Below are 19,410 nucleotides of genomic sequence, written 5' to 3'. Positions count from 1 at the left end.
AACAATGTAAATCACAATCGCTTTATTATTTAATAACGTCAAACGCTTCGTTGGATTGGCCCCGACCGAGAAGACCTTTTCTTTCTCGACAGTATTATGGGGGAAGGACAATGAAGATCTAATTGTGGAGGTTTCATAAGTTGGCTCCGGTAAATGAACAGCTTCGATATGGAAGTCCCAGCAGATGTGCGCACCGCTAGCTGTAGAAACTCCACCCCACCCCTCTACCCACCATCCAAACACACTGTTGGAGGCTTTCTGGGGTGGCTGTGGTCCACAGAGCCTAGCAAGAAGTTCCCAGGAGCAATTAGAGCTTGTATCGGGCTCTTTACATTGGGGATTTATCATTAAGGCATCCAGTCAGCTCACCAAATTAACACGACTTGCCAATAGGCACAACCCTTTGGGCGCCCTTACGGTCAATTTGGCTGTGGGACACGGAGAGCAGGGGTCTGCGTTTTGTTTTGCTTTGTTTTGGTTGGTTGGTTGGTTTGGTCTTATTTTGTTCTGCTGTGGGGTTTTTGGTTTTTGTTTTTTGTTTTCTGTTTTTTTTTTTTTTTTTAACGAAATCAGTATTGCAGGGTCTTGGAATATACTTGTCTCAGACAGTTTGGCAAGGGACTTGAGCCATTATTTCTCAAATGCCTGGGAAAAGCTGAGAGTACCCAGAGACCCTCTCACGAGAAAGACCACTCCTGGAAGGAAGGCGTCCCCGCTGCTAGATGCCTCATCAACCTTGTCCCCAAAGGCCCAATTCTAAGGGCATCCACCACTGCTTCTGCCGTGGTCAGAAGACCGCGGACGCTGGGGTCTTCTGAGTAGCAAGCCCCAGCCTTTGGAATTCGGGTCAGAGGAGAGCCTGCAGAGGTTTTGTTTTTGTGTGCGCCCGCCTCTCCATTTTAGTCAACTAATACTGCCTGTCGGGGGGAAAAGGAACAATCCGCTCCCACCCACCCCTCCGCGCCTTTCTAAGATAAACAGGAGGTGCGAAACGCTTCCCAGCACACGCGCCCCGGGGCCCTCCTCCCACTCCGCGCGCCAACCGAGCATCTGTCCCCGTGTCCCCGAACCAGATCTGGGTGACAACTGCCGGTATTCCTAAACAGTCCCACTGATCGCCAACCATATTTACGTTTTTTGCAAACCTCCCCCCCAAACACCACTTTACCCTAATCTCTGCCCACTCTCTCCTTTTCTGAGAACTTAAAAAGAAGAGAAAAGGATTGAGGAATTGAGAGTGGACTTTCAAAAACGAATCTTTGCCCACAGAAACATGCACTCGCACTTTAAAAAAAGTAGTATTTCAGCACAAGGAGGACATTTGGAAAGTTTCTCTTAACAGGAGTCGGGCACATTGCTATTCTTGTGTGTTGGTCGTCTGGCCTCCCCACCCGCGGCGGACAATGCCCGCATTGAGGCGCGGTGGCCTGCAGGCAGCGGGAGGCTGGGGACTGCGCAGCCTTCCTCCAAGAGGCCCGCAGCTGCGGGAGCACCAGGATGGGAGCAGGGGCGGGGAGGCCGGTCGCCGGAAGGACAGCCGTTAGAAGTACCATTTTTGCCTCAGGCCTTACACTAAAGCCTGGCTTTGAGGACCTAGATACAGGGCTGTATGAGACATAGGGGGTGGGGAGAACGACTCAACTGAGGACGAGTTTCGCATTTTGTTTCATTTTAATTGCCCCCCCCCGCGCGCTCACGATTTTATTTAGACACGGAATTTTGCACCCCAGGCGGTCCAACCCCACAGACTTCACTCTTAGGCACCTCGTCTTCTGTTACTATCTCAACCTCGGGCTCTGACGCTAAGCAGGCCTCCACCTTGGTGCCAATTTTTGTCTCACCCGAGCCCTGGCACACTGCAATCTCGCGCTGGGAGTACGGTCCCGCAGGGGGCGGGGAAGCCCAGGCCAGAGACTCGGGAACATTCTTTTCTAAGCTCGATTGTTTTCTCCCTCAGAGCACACCAGCACCCAGGGCCATTGCAGAAGAACCTCGAGGTCAGCAGAGGCCCTCGGAAGGGCGCCACAGTGGCTGAAGCTGGCGTCTTAGGGTTTAAAACCTGCACCCCGCCGGGTGTTAGGACCACGTGCTGTGCCTTCGAAAGGTGACGGCGGCCGGGCTGCAGTGCCCGGCGACCGGAGATGGCGCAGGGAACGCCGCAGCCCCCAGTGGCGACGGGGGCGGGTGCTGCGTGGCAGAACTGGCCTCGGCGCTGAGTGGAGAGAATTATCTGGAGCGTGCTTGATCTGGGGCTGCGTAGTCAGCTTCTGCTTTATTTGTTTGTTTGTAATCTCATATTTAGCAAGCCAGGACGGTGGCAGCGAGGGAGAAAGGAAGGGATGGAGGAGGGGGCTTCGCGCTAACCACACCCCTTCCTAATGAGTTAATTTCCATATTTGCGTCTCCCGCTTCTAGCGCCCTCTCTTTCCGGGCGCCTCGGTACAGTGGCGTCTTGCGCAGCTCAGACACTCTCCACTTAGGAATGAAACAAAAAAGCCCCGGGTAAGAGCAGAAAATTGGTCTATTGATAACATTCGCTCCGAGTGTTGATCTTGGCATTGCGGGCAGCCGGTTAGTCTCCACCCCACCCCCCAAATGGGTCGCTCAGGGATTGCAGAGGGTTTGCGGACTTGCTAGCTGACTGCAGACAGACGCTGAGGTCCCTCCCGCCTCCAAGTGCCCGACCTTCGCGTCGTCTTTTCTCACAACTTCGCATTTCCACCCCCGCTCAGAGTAAAAGCAGTGGAAACCTAGCCAACCCAGAAAAGGAGGGGAAATAATCTCAAACAAACGAATCAAAAGTGAAAATTTCAAACTAGATACGGACTCTGGGGGAGAAAGATAAAGTTTTGTACTAGAAAAGGTGTGCAGGACGAGGTTGGGAACTGGCTCTAGGTGGACACCTGTAGGAATAGATTAAAGAAAGCTACGAGATGGCATTGCCACCCATACACCAGGACAACGGAAAGTTGTGGCAAAGACAGTAAGGAGTTTTGGAGATACGGGAACTCAAAGCCACAAATCAGGACTTCTATCTGGGTTGTCTACAGTCGGGTGGAGGTTCTGTTCAAAAAGTCAAAGCAAGAAGCAGACCTTCCCAATTGTTCACCGCCCCTGTCCCTCCCCACCTTGGTGGCTTCACTCCTCTCTGGCTGGAGTGTCCAAACAGCTCTCTGGTCAACGTGAACTGTCCCAAGAAACTCTTTCCAAACTGGGGAGCAACTTAGGCAGGGAGCTTTAATCAAGATTTGTAGCTCTGCGAGGAGCAACGACAGCAAACATCCCGCAGGTGTACGCCGTAACTCCACCATCCGGACTCCAATGTAGATTACTCTGGCCGCGTTTGATCGGCTCTTTGAAAGCCTTTAACAATTGCCTGTGACGAACGACCCGGCTCAGTGTTTTTCTGAATAAAGCCTTGAGCGTAAGTCCTCAGGGTCTTTAAAGAGCTCCAGTTTGAGAGTGCGGGGGGGGGGTGGTGTTCGGTTTTGCTTTGAAGGAGAAAAAGGGAAACGTTCGGTTTAGTTTGTTCCTCTTCAACTTTTAGTTGCTAACAGGTATCACTCAAAGCCAGTCAACGCTTGATCCCTGTCACCTTTGCTTGCTATCTTCCAGAAGCTGTATATCACACACTGTCTGTGTCAAGAACATTGCTTTTCCTTTTAATAATGTGTTGTGTATATATGTATGTACATATTGTGTTACGTCGTGTTAATGAAATGACACAGTTACTAATTTTCTGTCTTGTCAGTTAACAACTGCACTTCCTGCTCACTAACGTCTGTTGAGGTAGTTAGAATAAACACTATTATTATTACCACTTTAATACTGTCCTAGTCTCTTCTCTGTTCCTTCTAAGACGTATCAATCTATTCAGTAAGAGTTTGACTGGAACGTCAAAGTTTTCCAAAGTAAAACTCATAGTTTACCACAGCCCCTTCCAACACCTTGGCACCAAACCCCAACACCAAAATTTTAAAAAAGGAGGTGCTTCTGGACTTGCCTTGTTTGCACACAGTGTTTGCCTAAGGGGAGGGAGGTGAACTTTTGTCTGAAGCCTACACTAAGCAGAACTTTGATTTCATAGAGTGCCAACAGTTGCAGGACTTATCATTACCAGTGTGGGGAGCACACATTTGAATTAAAGGCCCACTCCTGCCACTTCAGAGCATGAAGGGTCACCCGTGAAGGACTGTTAAGTTTGCCTATTGGAAGACGGGGAAAGCCACTGTTTATTACCCAGTTCTGGACAAGAACAGACCCTCAGTACTTAGGGGCTCCTAGCTCTGGCCAGCAGGGGGGATGGAGGGGTTCTTCACAGCAACCCCCTTTGTTCTCCTGAGCTCTTCCCTGATTTCAAGCTTCACTCGCCTGTCCCAAGTTTGTGTGTTAATGATGCTATTACCATCTGGCCTGCCCTACTTTCCAAAAGATATAAATCTCCCAGCTTGACTGCCCACATCATCATTTAAGTGCCACCATAGCCAGAAGGAAAAGACGCTTTCAAGGCTCAGATTTTTGTGCTCTGACCGCTCTGGCTCTACTCCTGGGCTGTATTTATAGACTGCACATCGAGGGCAAGAATACGCCTCAGAGACAGTACATCCCCAGACCTACCCCTCCAAACCAAGGAAGACCTGTTACCCGGAAGACGAGAGACTCCAAATGATTTTCCCCTAAAACTATTTTTTTTACTTTATCCGCATGCACCAAGCTCCTTTTTCTGTGCTTGCACACTTCCCTTAAATGCCCTCCTCTTGGGCTAGTAAAGGTGTCGGCACAACTCCCAGACATTCTGAGCGATGTGCCCCTCTGTGGCCGTCCTTTTCAACAGGAGAATGGATCGTCTCTCTGTGGGAATGGGGGAGAGCGAAGAGAGATAAAAAGAAGGCTGTGAAGCAACTTTTGGAAGCTGGACAGCCCTCTTAAACTCCCACTTTTAATGGCGCCTGTATGGGTGTGTGTTTTTCATGCAATCTACACACTCCTAGCTGTGTGCCTGGAGCCTCCTCTGTCTTTCCTGGGCATAGTCAGTGGGGGGTTTGGGTGGGGTTCTTTGGTTTTAGGTTTTTTGTTGTTGTTGGTTGGTTGGTGTTTTTTGTTTTGTTTTGTTTTGTTTTGTTTTTTGGTTTTTTTTGGTTTTTTTTTTTTTTTTAGCACAAAAACTGAGAACATATAACAAAGTACTAGCTGGCTTGCATGGTCCCACGAAGCCCCCCCCACTTTTCTGGCCTGGTTGCTGTGAACTAAACAGAGCAGACTTCCTTCTAACACAGATGGGCTGAGGGTTCAGGCTCCTTGTTGGTTTGAAAAGTTCATTCCCCCCACTTTCAAGATTTCTGGACTGTTTGCTCATGGACAGTCACAGCTGGGCACTTCTGTTGTGCCCGGTCTCCTTTCTTCCAAGAGGCAGACGCCATTCACATCAGCCAACCCTACAGGTTGGAGGAATCAGAAGGGTCAACTTCCCGGATTCCTAAGGAAACTCTTCAACATCAGAGGAGTTTTAGCACGTGAGAGCTGGAGGGTGAGCACGCACACACATGCACACACAGATGGACACCATCGAATTTTCATCTTTAAGAAAAACTATTTATATGTCATTTGCTTATGTATTCCTACTACTTTATTTGAACTGAGCACAAGAGGCACAGGAGTGACCACTCTAGAGCACACCGATGAGGCTGTTTGCACGAGTCTCTTTATTCTCTTCTCAGTCCATTTTCTCGCTTTTTTCTTCCAAACTCAAAAAAAAAAAAAAAATCTTGTTTAGAAATTTGTATCCCCCCCTTTCCTTCTGAGAACATTACTGAGTTGATATGAAGAAGCTGCAGAGGATATACCATTTAAGTAAGATGCACTTTTAATCACTGGTCATTAAAATGGTTATGTTAAATATACTCAATTACATGCATGACTTAACTCTAACAGTACTTTCTATTCTCCCAGCTGCTCACGTATTCCTGAACGGTAGTCTGCGGTGGAAACTTGATTATGCTGAATCCATACATTTCCATGGATTTCATCAGCCTAATTAATGCCTCCGTGTGGTCCTGGGGTCTGAATGGACCTTTTACTGTCATTTGAGGTTGAAGGCAGTGTTGGAATGTGGAAGTTTCTCTTCTCTCTCTCTCTCTCTTTCTCTCTCTCTCTCTCTCTCTCTCTCTCTCTCTCTCTCTCACTGGTACTTTGGGGATTCCACTAAGCAATGTAGGTAGCAATCATTTAAAAAAAAAACAAAAAACAAAAACAAAACTATCACATGGCAAAGGAAACCCGTTCAAATGTCAGGGGAAAAAAATAGACTGGTTCTTTATTTGCATGTTCTTGATTTCATAGACAACCTCCAAATATTTAGTAAGGCAGAAATACCACCATACTATTGAATCCCAAAACTGCACTGAAAAGGGAAAGTTGGAAATAGATTTACAACCGGTGGCTGAACCCGTTTCTTTTGCTCATCAAAGCTGCCCTGCTCCGTCCTTTCTTCCGGCTCCATCACTCCTAGACTGTTCCCCTCCACTGCAACTTTCATCTTTCCAGAGGAAGCACTCAGGGCGTGTTTTCACAAGAAACTCAAATCACCCCCCAAGTGGGTGACTCCATTCTGTCTTTTCAGGTGTAAATTTACATTTGAATACTTCTCAACCTCGCTGACCCCTGCTATCCCTGGCCCTGCCTCCACAGAGCGCCTGCCAATCTACAACCCCACAACTTGCAAGGGCAGGCAGAGGTCGAATTTCCCAAACTCCACCCCTAACCCCCGAGACCAACAAGTGCTCACACTTCCCAGGAGAGATAGCCTGATATGTCTGTTCTTAGTGAGATGCATAGGGAAGAATTCCTTTTAAGATGTATTTTCTTGGTGACTAAAAAGAGAACAGAGAGAGACAGAGACCGAGAGAGACAGAGACAGACAGAGAAAGCAAAAAGAGGTGGAGATTCTGGAGTCTTTAAGAAATGTAGTAGCTCAGACATGGTGTGCTGGTACATTTCTTTACTCCCAGCACTTAGGAGGCAGAGACAGGTGGACGGCTGTGAGTTCGAGGCCAGCTTGAGCTACAAGTGAGTTCAAGAACAGCCAGGGATACACAGAGACAACCTGGGGGAAGGGGGGGAAATGTAGCTACTCTGTCAAGTGGACATTGGAAGTTTTCCTTCTTCTTAGTCCCCCGAGGATTTGTGCTTCCAGGGTCAGCCAGATTCTTTACCATTGGCCTAGAACTCGAGTCTGCGGAAGAACGTCATACCTGGTTCCCCATCTAGTGAATAGAACCACAGGATTTCAGATCTATAAGCTTGGAAGTCACATGTGTTATGCTGCTGTAATGAGTTTTGTACTATGAGTGTATTTCAGGGTTGGAAATTAGCCTTTTGTAAGGCCTGGCTTGGACAAGGACAGACAGGGACTCTAGACGAGACAGTATACCGGAATTGGTGGCTTGGCATATACTGTGGGCCATTTAGACAGATGAATGGAGACTCAAATAAGTCTGTAAAATCAGCTAAGACAAAGCTTAGGGAAGGCACATTCAGGTGGCCAGACCCTTATGAGAGTTTAGGACGGTTTGTTCATTAACTGTAGCACCTTATACCGTTGGTTTGGAATTTAGGGGGTGGGAGGCAGAAGATCAAACACTGACTATTTGAGACCAGCCTTGGCTACAAGGAGGACAGTGTATTAAACTTGGGAAGAAAGGATAGGGCAGTCTTGGAAGCATACCATTCCCCACCCAGCAGCACCTCACCTCAGACTGGGATGGTATTTAGTCAGTTCTATAATGGCAAGAAAGGCTAACAAACTGATCAAATGTCCAGTTAGCTGTCTCGATAAACATCAGAGGTTAGCTGATCACAGCTGGCATGATGTTCCTGCTCCTGACTTTGCCTGTCCCACTTTCGCTGGTGACATTCGTTGCCAGTGACTTGGTACCTGCGTGGACTTTGTCCCTTCTGTCCCCCTTGCTGTTCTAGAAAAGCCCGTGGACCACGATCATGGATGAACTCTGCTGTGTCCACAGTCCTCCAGCAAAGTTGTCGGTCAGAGCGCCTGCTGGGCATGCGCGAAGCATCCGGTTCAACTGCATCAACTGGGTGTCTATGGCGCATGTCTGCAATCTCAGTACGTGGGAGGCACAAGTTCAAAGCTAACCTAGGCCTGAGCCCCTGTCTCAAAAGACTAATTGGAATGTGTCGGGTGGCTTCTGAGAGCTTGTGAAATGAGGCTGATTTGAAATCCTGGCCTTTTACAGAAGCTCTGGTTGTTCTATTTTCTTCCAGAGCTAAGTGGGTGCAACATACCAACCTTGACTCCAGAAGGCTGAGCAAATTAGAGGTGGGGTGTTTCATTGTCAAACCAGAGATCTTAACGATGGTAGATATAGGAAATACGGACTCCAACAGCCGTGGTTTAGCAGTGACAAGTGTCACACATCATGCTATAAAAACGGTAAGCTGTGTCACTTGACCTGCTGCTGTCTGGTTTACCTCTAGCTTTCTCTTTTTGTTTGTTTGTTTGTTTTGGGGTTTTTTGTTTTGTTTTGTTTTGTTTTTGTTTGACTGGTTGGTTGGTTTTGCTTTTGCTTTTGCAGACAGGGTTTCTCTGTGTAGCCCTGGCTGTCCTGGAACTCTCTTCTCTCTGTAGACCAGGCTGGCCTCGAACTCATAGAGATCCACTTGCCTGTGCTGCGGGAGCACTGGGATTAAAGGTGTGTGCCACCATCATCCAGCTCCTTCCAGCTTCCTTATGCGTATATTTATTTACTTACAGGGGTAGTTTGATGTATGAACAGGGCAACTGTGTTACTTGCGACACAGACTGACAGAATTCTCAGAGTATCTTTTACCTACAGTGTGTAAATAATTTGTGGTGTGCCACTTAGCAGTCAGCCATATGCCTTCTTAGCAAAGTTTTGGGGAGGGTTAACGTGTTTTCAGTAGGATGAATCCCAGAGTAGGTGCATCCAGTAATGGGTTTTTAAGTGAGCTCCCATGAAACAAGCCGCTGAACTGAGTAGAAGGCACCAGGTCACGGATAGCAGCGTTGGTCCAGTCAGAGGTTCCTCTTCTCCTCCTCTGAGTGACATGCTAGCCTTCGAGAGGCAAACTGCAGCAAGGCTGAGCTTGTCTCCAGCAACGGGGAAGTTGGGACAAAAGCGATTCAAACTGTGCCCTTATTTTCTGGAGTTGCAGGATTTAGATGCTGCAGTACCCGGGCAATGGCCCTGCAGACTGGCTTTGGAACTAACTGTTCGGCGCTTGGTTTCTGAATTCTACTTTTAAATCCAAATCTGAATTTTTTTTTCCATCGGTTGGAGGGGGGGGAAATACCTAATTTGAAATCCTGTTATAAATTCTACGAAAGCCAACTTAGAAGAGCTTAGAAATAGCTCTGAGTCCCGCATCTCAACATGCTGTGCTGGCTCCTGTGGTTGTTTCTGAAAGAAGAAAGGGAACACCTGGTCTCTAACCAGGAGAAAGCGGATTCCGGCATCTCAGTCGCTCAGTGGGGGCAGGCCTCTGCTCTCACAGCGATCTTGGGGAAACTTGAAGCCAGTCGGGTACATCAGCCAGCAGAACATTTCCCAACTCGGGAAATGCCAGTTCATGTCATTTCTGTGGCTAGGAGTTGCTTAGGATCTGTGACAGCTGAGGTTTTCCTATTGATTTTATGACAGTGTTGCTCATAGCACTCACAAGACTGAGGAGAGAGTCCAGTTTAGCAAGGTGACTCTTAACTCCAGTGCTGTGCCTTAATCAAATTCAAGCCTGAGGAAGTGCAAAGGGGAATTCAATTTTGAACCTGAACTTTTATAACTAACTCAACCCTAAGAGGAGGGATGGGACTGGCTTGTTTAATTTGAATACTTATGATCAACAATCAGACGCATCAACCTTAAAAGAAATCATATCTTAGAAAGGAGGCAGAGAGGTGGCTCAGCAGTTAAGAATACTTGCCACTTTTGCAGGACCGAAATTCAGTTTCTAGCACCATGTCAAAGCAGGTTACAACAGCCTATAAGAATCTGATGCCTTCTGCCCTCAGTGGAGCACCAGTATTCACACGTGTGGGTGCACACACACACACATGAAAAATAAAGATATTTATTTCTTCCTTTTCTTTCCTTCCTTCTTCCTTCCTTCCTTCCTTCCTTCCTTCCTTCCTTCCTTTAGTATGAAACACCAAGTGTATACGAGGTCATTGTAGGTGTTTAAAGTTGCTTCAAAATTTATGAGCACACATGCATGTTGACAGCAGCCGTTAGCAGCAGCGTGAGATGGGCGGAGGCCAGAATGGAGGCACCAAACGCACATCGCTTTGAAAGCTCCTCAAACTCACATTTTAGTTCTTAAAGATGTGCACATATTCTTCTGACATAGACATAGAGGAGCAAACCGTTTTCATCTTCTGCATTATTTTCTCTGTGGTAAGGCACAGGCAAGCACACTCATCTCGGCGGAAGTCCAAGGAATCCCAAGGCCCCTGGACTTCAAACAAACAAACATAGACACCTGGGTCAGGAAAATGTGTAGGTCAAGGATGCCTAAGACGTGGACCTGCACCTCAGGAAGCATAAGAGCAGGTGGAGCAGAGAGCAACCCTGGTGGAACTGGGTGATCACAAGGAAACCAGAGCAAGAGCCATCAGTGGAGGCAGCTAGAGAGCTCTCAGGTACCCAAAGGTCTGCTGGTCGGAGCACAAGCTGTGACCCGGGCCAGGGTCTGCAGCTCGCCCCACCTCACCATTCGGATCTGCTCACACCACCTTATTTGTTGCCGAGAGCCGTCCAGCTTGCTACAGCTCTGTCGCCTGCCGTTTGTCAGCCATTTCATTGCCCGCAGTAATGTTTCCTGACGTCTCACTCTCCAGCACTTGTACTTTGGGATTAAAACTAGATGCTGGAAGGGGCTGAGGATGTAGCTCATTTGGTAGTGCTTTCCTAGCGTGCAGAAAAGCCTGGATTTCCCACATAAACCAGACACGGTAGCATATGCCTGGGACTCTGAAGATTTAAACACAAGATATACAGCAAGTTGGAGGCCTGAGAACAAACCTGTGGCTGAGAGAAGCGTCCTAGGCACTGTTCCCCATAGAGACAAGGTCCAGGCTAGCAGAAGGAGCACCCAAGCCATTTAGTCATATCCCTGTACAGGTCTTGTGAGTTCTGGTGATCCAGCTCCTCCTGTAGTAACACTCCTCTCTTCCCAATCCCCCATCACCTCTGTGGGTGGGCTGCGCTTGATGTTGAGGTATAAAAAGATACATGCATGTGTAAGTATGTATACGTATGCTTGTGTTTATGTATGTATGTTTGGCGGTGTTGTGTGTGTGTGTGTGTGTGTGTGTGTGTGTGTGTGTGTGTGTGTGTGTGTGATTTCCATTCGCCCATCACCTGGGTAATTCTAGGTCCTCCCTGAGTATTGGGATTCAGGCTACAGTAAGGCATTGAGCTGGAACCTTTACACACCAGCTAGGCAAGCCTTCCACCAACTCAGCTACAACCCCAGCTGTGCGTAGTGGTGCACAGCTGTCAGCTCAGCCCTGGGGATAAGGAGGCAGGAGAATCAGACACTGAAGTGTCTTCCTACAATGCCCTTGAGCAAACTGGGAGGGAGACCCTGAAGCCATTAAGGGCTTTGCTCTGTTTGTGTTGTTTTCTATATGTAGATGAGTGACTATTGTGTGTCCAGAACCAGGATCCTAGACCTGACGTCTTCACCTTTCTATGCCCCTCTTTTTGTACTGGGGATATCTACGATGGCCAAGAGTGTCTTGGGAGCAGGTAGACTGGGCAGATGGACCATTTGCTGGCCTCACCCATCTTTTCTGACAATCATCAAAATTCATTATCTATCGAGTTCTGTTTACAGAGCATCCACTGGGTGTTTGAGGGACTCTAGCTTCAATCTCTAGTGCCAGGACAAGCAATAAACAAAATAGTAGTCAAGGGCTCGCATGTGGCTCAAGTGTAGAGCACCTACCTAGCATCAGGATTCCGTGGGCTCCATCCCCGGAATGTCATCAACTGGTCTGGTGGCTCACACATAGAATCTCAGAAACTGGAGGCTGGAGGAACATTGGTTCAAGGCCATCCTCAGCACCATCGTGGTTAAGAGAGCAACCTGGATTATATGAGACCTACCTTGTCTTGAAAAAACAACAACAACGAAAAGGCAGTTCAATTACAATATCGAGATTTCTGTGCATGTTTATTTATTTATGTGGATGTGTGGACATGGAGGTCAGAAGATGTCCTCCTCGCACTATGTGAGTCCCAGGGATTGAATTCAAGGTGTCAGGCTTGACAGCAGTCGCCTTCTCCAACTGAGCCATCTTGTTGGCCCAAAAAATTCTATTTTTAGACATGTACCTGAAAGGGTACTAGGGAGAGCAAAACAAAAGACAAACAAACTGACAAGTTTTCCCTGTGTGCAATCGAGTTTTAAATCACTCGAAAGCAAAAGGAAGAACTATTTAGCTGGAGGAAGGACAGCAGAGAGGGGGAAGTGGGATGGGGGGGGCACACGTCTGAGCCTCTGTTGATGCATGTATGTGACGATGGAGCCAGTGTGCTCTAATAGAAGACATCCCATCTCCAACAGCTTCCCAAAGGCCTATGAAGGATGCCAGGGAGGCCTTTCCACATGGGTTGAGTTGCCCATGCCACGCCCAGAGAGCTCTACTTCAAAGAGCAGGGCCATGTGTCTAGAGGGGCAAAGGGATCACGTCTGAGAAGGACAGGGTGTGGCCAGGCCATCACCTCTTTTCTCCACTGGCTTCACCCCTGATCAGGGACACGTCCACCCCTCATTTCCACAAGCCTTGCCCACTTTCTTCTCTCTGTCCAGCTCTGGACTCCACTTCTTGTTTCCGTTTGATTTTAAGACAGGGCTTCTTGTAGCCCAGGTTAGCCTAGAACTCACCGTATAGCTGAGGATAACCTTGGACCTCTGATCCTCCTGCCCCCACCTCTTGAGTACTGGGATATAGGCATGTGTCACCATACCTAGTATATGCTGTAAAGGATTGAACCAGGGCCTTTACAGGTTAGCAAGCCTTCCACCAACTCAGCTACGACCCCAGCCCCACTTTACAGGTTAGCAAGCCTTCCACCAACTCAGCTACAACCCCAGCCCCACTGAGCATAGCGGTGCACAGCTATCAACTCAGCACTGGGGATAGGAGGCAGGGGAATCAGACACTGAAATTCATTCTCATCTGCAAAGAGAATCCCAGGCCAGCCTGGTGTACATCAGACCCTATCAAAAGAAAAAGAGGAGGAAAAAGGAGAAGGAAAAGAAATAAGAAATAGGGGCTGGAGAGATGGCTCAGAGGTTAAGAGCATTGGCTGCTCTTCCAGGGGTCCTGAGTTCAATTCCCAGCAACCACATGGTGGCTTGCAACCATCTGTAACGAAATCTGATGCCCTCTTCTGGTGTGTCGGAAGACAGCTACAGTGTACTTATATATAATAAATAAATAAACCTTTAAAAAAAAAAGAAATAAGAAATAGTCATCTTTTCCCTCACTCATTTCTCCTCTGGGGCTCCCTGGACATTTTTCATAATTAAACCATGATCTAACCAACAGTAAGAAAAGGTGGGGGAGGGGGGTTCTCACAAAAGTAATGAGTAAGAGAAATATGAGGCCACTCTGCAAAGACTGAAAGCAGCCACAAGTGGCAGCCAGAAGGAGGAAGGAGAGGATTCTTCTAACTCTTGTCAAGGTTCTTGGGTCCTGGAGGCAGGCAGCAGCAAAGCTGGTGTCAAATGGAGCAACGTTAAAGCGACAAGGTGAAGACATGTTTGGACAGTCAGCCATCCTGGGTCACACAGCTCCAGGGTGTCTGGGCGATCTTTCCTGCCACTAAGGGAGATAAACGGAAGGCTGGCAACTCCTCTGTTTGACATCAATTAAAATCCGAGGGTCACTATTATCGGCCATAACAACTCAAGAAAGGAAATTGGAGAAATAATACCAACAACATGACCTCGCTGTGTTCCATACAATCCACCTCCTGGGAATTGTGAAGCTTCTCAAGGCTCAGGACTTTGTTTCTTTACACCTGGGTTTGTGGAGTCTCTGCTCACGTTGTTCCTGGAAGAGTAGCTTAAGTGGTTTTGCATTGGGTACCTGAAGGACTGATGTTGCCGGTTGATATTCCCTGGTCTGTCAGGGGGCTCAGCAGGCCCCCAGGTCTCAGAGAGGATTCCAGCCAGTGGGGCCTCTGGAGTTCAGACTTTGCTACTATAAATTTATCTTAAGTCTTAGCGCGTGCTTCATACCACAACACGCTTGTAGATCTTCACCATTAGAGAACATTCAGCTTGATGAGTTGCTAAATAAAATATCCGTATCATTGCATAAATGTTTATGCACAAAATGAGGGCTGGGGTGTAGCTCAGTTGGTGAAAAGCTTTCCTAGGGTGCAAGAAGCTCTGGGCTTAGATCTCCAGTGCAGCATAAACAGTAGTGGAAGCAGGAGATTCTGAAGCTCAAGGGCATCACAGGAAAAAAGGAAGGAAAAATGTCGGGGGCGGACTGACAACTAGAAAAGCTAACTGGAGGGTCTTGGGAATAAGAGATTTATATCTTATCTGTTTTTTCCTTTTTCAGATAGAACCTAGAAATTATATTCTCCTCAAGATCCGTGAAAGAGAACCTGACTGCTTGCTTTGGTCTGAGTTCAGACATCTCTTCTCTTAAGAAAGTCTTCATTTCCGTTTGCTGAGTCCTCCTGTTTTGTCATCGCTGGGCCCTGTAAGAAGTTTGCCAGGAGGTCCCCAGAAGTAGAAGGACCATGTGAGTTCATCTCAAACAATGGGTGGCACCACAGTTTTAGTGACTTACACAGTGGAGAACCAACAGCATTCTCTCTCTGTATTTGGTAACACAGCAGGGTTAACTTGAGCTCTATTCTTCTATGGGCATTCTGATCAAAAGATGAGAGAGAGAAAGAGAGAGAGAGAGAAAGAGAGAGAGAGAAAGAGAGAGAGAGAGAGAGAGAGAGAGAGAGAGACAGAGACAGACAGAGACAGACAGAGACAGAAATGATTTCTGAATTATACTTTGTTTCCTTTTAAAATTAATTTTAAAACTAAGATCAATTAATCAGTGATACATGCCTGTAGTCCCAGCCCTAGAAAGAATCAGACAGGCGAATCTCAGACTGAGGTCAGCCAGGGCCACTGGAGATTGTTTCAAAGAAAACAAATAGCCAGTTGGGCATGATGGCACACACCTTTTGATCCCAGAGCTTGGGAGGCAAAGGAAAGTAGGTCTCTGAGTTCAGGGCCAGCCTGGTCTACAGAGTGAGTTCCAGGCCTGCCAGGGCTAGACCAAGAAACCTTGTCTTAAACCAACCAACAAAACCCACAGCAGGGGTTGGGGATTTAGCTCAGAGGTAGAGCGCTTGCCTAGGAAGCGCAAGGCCCTGGGTTCGGTCCCCAGCTCCGAAAAAAAAGAAAAGAAAAAAAAAAAAAAAAACCCACAGCAATGAAAACAGGTTACCTTTAAAAAAGGTAATTTAACCAGATGCGGTGGTTCATGCTTTTAACCCCAGCAATTGAAAAGTAGATGCAGGCAGCAAGTTCAAGACTATCCAGGTCTACATATTGAATTCCAGGACACTCAAGAGGACACTCAAGAGTACAGATTAGAGAGACTCTTTTTAACACACACACACACACACACACACACACACACACACACACACACACTCACATACACACACGGGACTTAGTGAATACATAGATTTGTGTGCACTCTGTTCCAGGAAACCAGTGGTGATTAGAGAACAATAAACATTGTTCACAACAGAAAGCACCTTCAAGATCAGCTTAGAATACTTATCTGTCACTTCTGTGTCACTTTTGGTGTGGCAGTTACTACATTTCTATAATTCATCTTTTGGAGGGAGGCTTCGAATCAATATGAGATGATATATGTTTACTTCTTTATTTTGTAAATCAGGCTCTCTATTCTAAGCTGGCCTTGAACTCATGATGAATCAGAGGATGGCCTCGATCTGGGATGGACATTTCCAGCAGAGAAATGCTATCTAGACCAAAGACATTGTTTTACTATACAGCCAGCGGTTCTTTAAATGCCCGGCAACCCTCTCTTCTCCGGTGCTTGATGGTGTGTGTGTGAAGGAGTGTTCCTAAACACCGGCACCAAAGGGTGGGCATACATCAAGCATGCAGGAGGTGGAGGAGGGAGGGGGCCTTGCCGATGCCTCAGATGAGGTGGTGGATGAGAAAAGCAGGGGTGGATCAGAGCAGACACAGCACTGAAAGTCTGTGGTTCCGTTTCCCAGAAGTAATCACTCAGCTTCTACTTGGTTTGTCATTGCCAATGTCGAGACTCAAACCCAGGCCCTGATCACCAGAGACTGTCTGTTTTCAAGCTTAAAAAAAAGAAAAGAAAAGAAATACTTATTTTGATTTTCATTTAATTTCATATTACGCCCAGGAACTATTTTAAGGAATTTTGTGTTATAACCTGTGACCAAAACTCAAGTAGCAGTTTTTCTAACGTATCTGCATTTGCTATGAAGAATCAAAACCACGAGAGTATTTTCATTGCCTGGCACTTTATAACAAGGTCAGATTTAGTATTAACATGAAAGAACAAAGCTTCAATATTTATTTTGTTCTAAAATAAAGTACTTTTTTCCCTCTGTATATTCTTTGTTATGCATAAAGTATTTCTAGGGTTTTTTTTTTCATTTTCATGTGTCCAGGTATTTTGTCTACACATATGACAGTATACCATGTGCATGCCCAGTGTCCATGGAAGTCAGAAGAGGGCACTGGATTCCCTGGGACTTCAATTACAGACAGGGGTGAGCCGCTATGTGGTTACTGGGAATTGAACCTGGGTCCTCTGAAAGGGGGGGCCAGTGGTCCTAATCGGCTGAGCCACCTCTCCTGTCCTGGGTGTTGTCTTTAACATACATATTATTTTTTTAAAGTCATTTGTTACAAGATTAAGTATTAATAGCAAGTCTTTTGGAAGTTTTCCCTCCATAATTTTATTATTTCAAGGGAGGTCCAAGGAAGACTCTTCACTCAAGGGGGAAAAATACCCTGAGCCCGTATTAGAAATAAAAATGTTTATTCAGAGATTTCTCCCGGTAGGTAAAATTTATGCTGGGTCTTATTTCAGAGTCGATTATTCTCTGAGAGGAGCAGGGAAATATTAGGATTTCAAAGACAATCGTCTTTGTGTCAAAAGTGACGTAGAAAAATGTTTGCCTGTGACTCATTCATATGTTGTCAACAATCTGACCCCAAAAAATAGGAAGAAAGAAGAAAAAAAAAGACACGAAACAAACATAAAAACAGTATCTGCTTCAAACACCAAACTTCTCGGTTTGGAAGAGCGTCTTTTAGGTCTTTATCAATATCCAAAGTATAAACAAATCAAAAGTGTCTTTCTTTTTCTTTTGAAAAACATTAACTGTGATACACATCTCTGTGAGGTAGGTTTTAACATATTTTTTCCTATTTTTCCCCCTACTCCATTCAGTAAGAAGGATAAGCCTTTAGAGTATCCAGTCACCGTGGTAACTGCCAAAAAAATTCTCCTGAAGTTTGAAGAGGTCAGTTCTTGGGGTCGACAACTCTGCCCTCTCCCTGAGCCCAAGCAATGCTGGTCCTGTGGTTGGAGTGTCAGGCCACATCTGACCGTGGGAGGTGCTCCACTCTGGCTCAGAGAGAAATTTTTTGAGTCAGTTCATGGCCTAGACTCTCCAGGTGGCCTCCAAAATCAATTCTGACCTCCTGACCCTGTCTCACAGAGGCATAGCATGCACCCTAAGTAAGGATTTAGCCAGAGACGACAGCATTTGCTGAGTGTTATTGGGGACAGTATAAACACTTTAACAGGCAAGTGAGGGGTTGTCAGTCCCAGAAATCATTAAAGCTCACGGAGCAAAACAAGGAACGCAGCTTTCAAAAGTTACAAGTGCTCTTGTATCAGATTCGGATTCCCTACCTGACTAAAATCAGGTTTATGTAGATAATAAAACATTGTTACTCTTTTTATATATTTTGCTACAAATATGCAAATAAGATAGGAAGAGCTACAAGGAACTAGACAAAGCTAGAGTAACCTGTGGTAGAAAAGAAAGCTAATTATTAAAAGTCATTAGTAAACAAAGAACTTGTAGCATTGTTAAGTAGTAAAGTGCCTGCCTGTTTTGAAATGTTTTAAAGGAGGAATTTTGACAGCGATGCCTTCTCTGGACAATGCTGGGCAGTGGGGATTGATGATGGAATTGTCTGCCTCACTCCCTTGCTACTTTGTAAAGCAAATGACTAATAGCCTCCATTTGGATACAAATTAAGGAAAATGTGTAAATAAGGAAAGTAACATCACACGTGGCTAAAGAAGAAGACAGAGGGGAAAAAAAAAAAAAGGACAAAATGTAACAGCGTCTCCTTGAAGAGTTACAAGTAGTCAACAGTTCAAGCTATCTAAAGCCTGCAGAATAAAACCAAGGAGTATATACCCTTGTAAGTCTATTAGTGTGTGCGGGTGCATTTATGTGCACACACGTACGTACACACACACACACACACACACACACACACACACACACACACACACACCCTTACTTTTTGCAGAATGCACCACTTCTCCTGGGAGAGCACCGTTAGGCCACTCACTGAAAGAGGCCCAGAAGGGCTCTGCCTTGACCCCCGCTGAGCTCCCCCCATCCCTATTTGCTATTCCCCCTTTTCCAGCTCTGCAAATGGCAAGGGCCTTCCCCATAGGAAGCAGCTGCCATGCCTTTCCATCTGATTCTTTTGTGAAAATTCTAAGTGAGGCTGAATATCCTTTGGGGTGCAGAGTGGGAGGGGGTGCTCCACACACACACTTCCTGCTCTAAGGCCTGGGCCTTACTAGGCTTCTCAGTCCATTAAATCCCTATTATAAAACTTATCTCCACAAAGCCTATTATAGTATTCTGAGAACAAACTGGACCATGAATAACTTAGTTGGAAGTGTAGATTATTTGCTACTCGAGAAAAGTTAGACATGACAACAGCTTAGCTAAGAAAACAGTGATTCATCTTCAATAGACGGATTGAGAGTTCAATAAAGATCACCTTGGCTGTTTCCTCCTCACCCTCACGACACACTTCTTTGTCTTAAGCATGTCCCAGTGATGCTATTGTTCCCCAGGACAGCATAGATCTCACAGGGATGATGCCCTTCCAGCGATGGATCTGTAGACAGATTGCTCAAGGGGCCCCTGCACTCAGATGTGGGATGAAATGACAGGAATAGGATCATACATAAATCAATTTCCCAATTAAATACCATTACTATTTACTTTTCTTTAATGGGGTCCAAGCATGATGGCATGATGGTTCACTCTTTGAATCGCAGCACTCCTG

At 46.4% G+C, this 19,410-nt stretch overlaps 1 long non-coding RNA gene across 3 annotated transcripts in view; it reads left to right on the top strand.

Annotated features, from left to right (window-relative positions):
• The window catches only part of LOC116896944, a 174,629-nt gene extending 157,392 nt beyond the window's left edge, over window positions 1-17,237 (top strand). For all 3 annotated transcript variants that reach the window (XR_004387382.1, XR_004387381.1, XR_004387380.1), the window contains 2 exons: window positions 14,618-14,803; window positions 15,974-17,237. This is a non-coding gene — a long non-coding RNA (uncharacterized LOC116896944). The remainder of the gene's footprint in view (window positions 1-14,617; window positions 14,804-15,973) is intronic.
• The last annotated feature ends 2,173 nt before the right edge of the window (window positions 17,238-19,410 follow it).

The sequence above is a fragment of the Rattus rattus genome, chromosome 3 (genome assembly GCF_011064425.1).
Source record: "Rattus rattus isolate New Zealand chromosome 3, Rrattus_CSIRO_v1, whole genome shotgun sequence".
Lineage (NCBI taxonomy): Eukaryota > Metazoa > Chordata > Mammalia > Rodentia > Muridae > Rattus > Rattus rattus.
The sequence above is the reverse complement of the archived record's forward strand: the minus strand, read 5'-3'. Positions and strand labels throughout refer to the sequence as shown.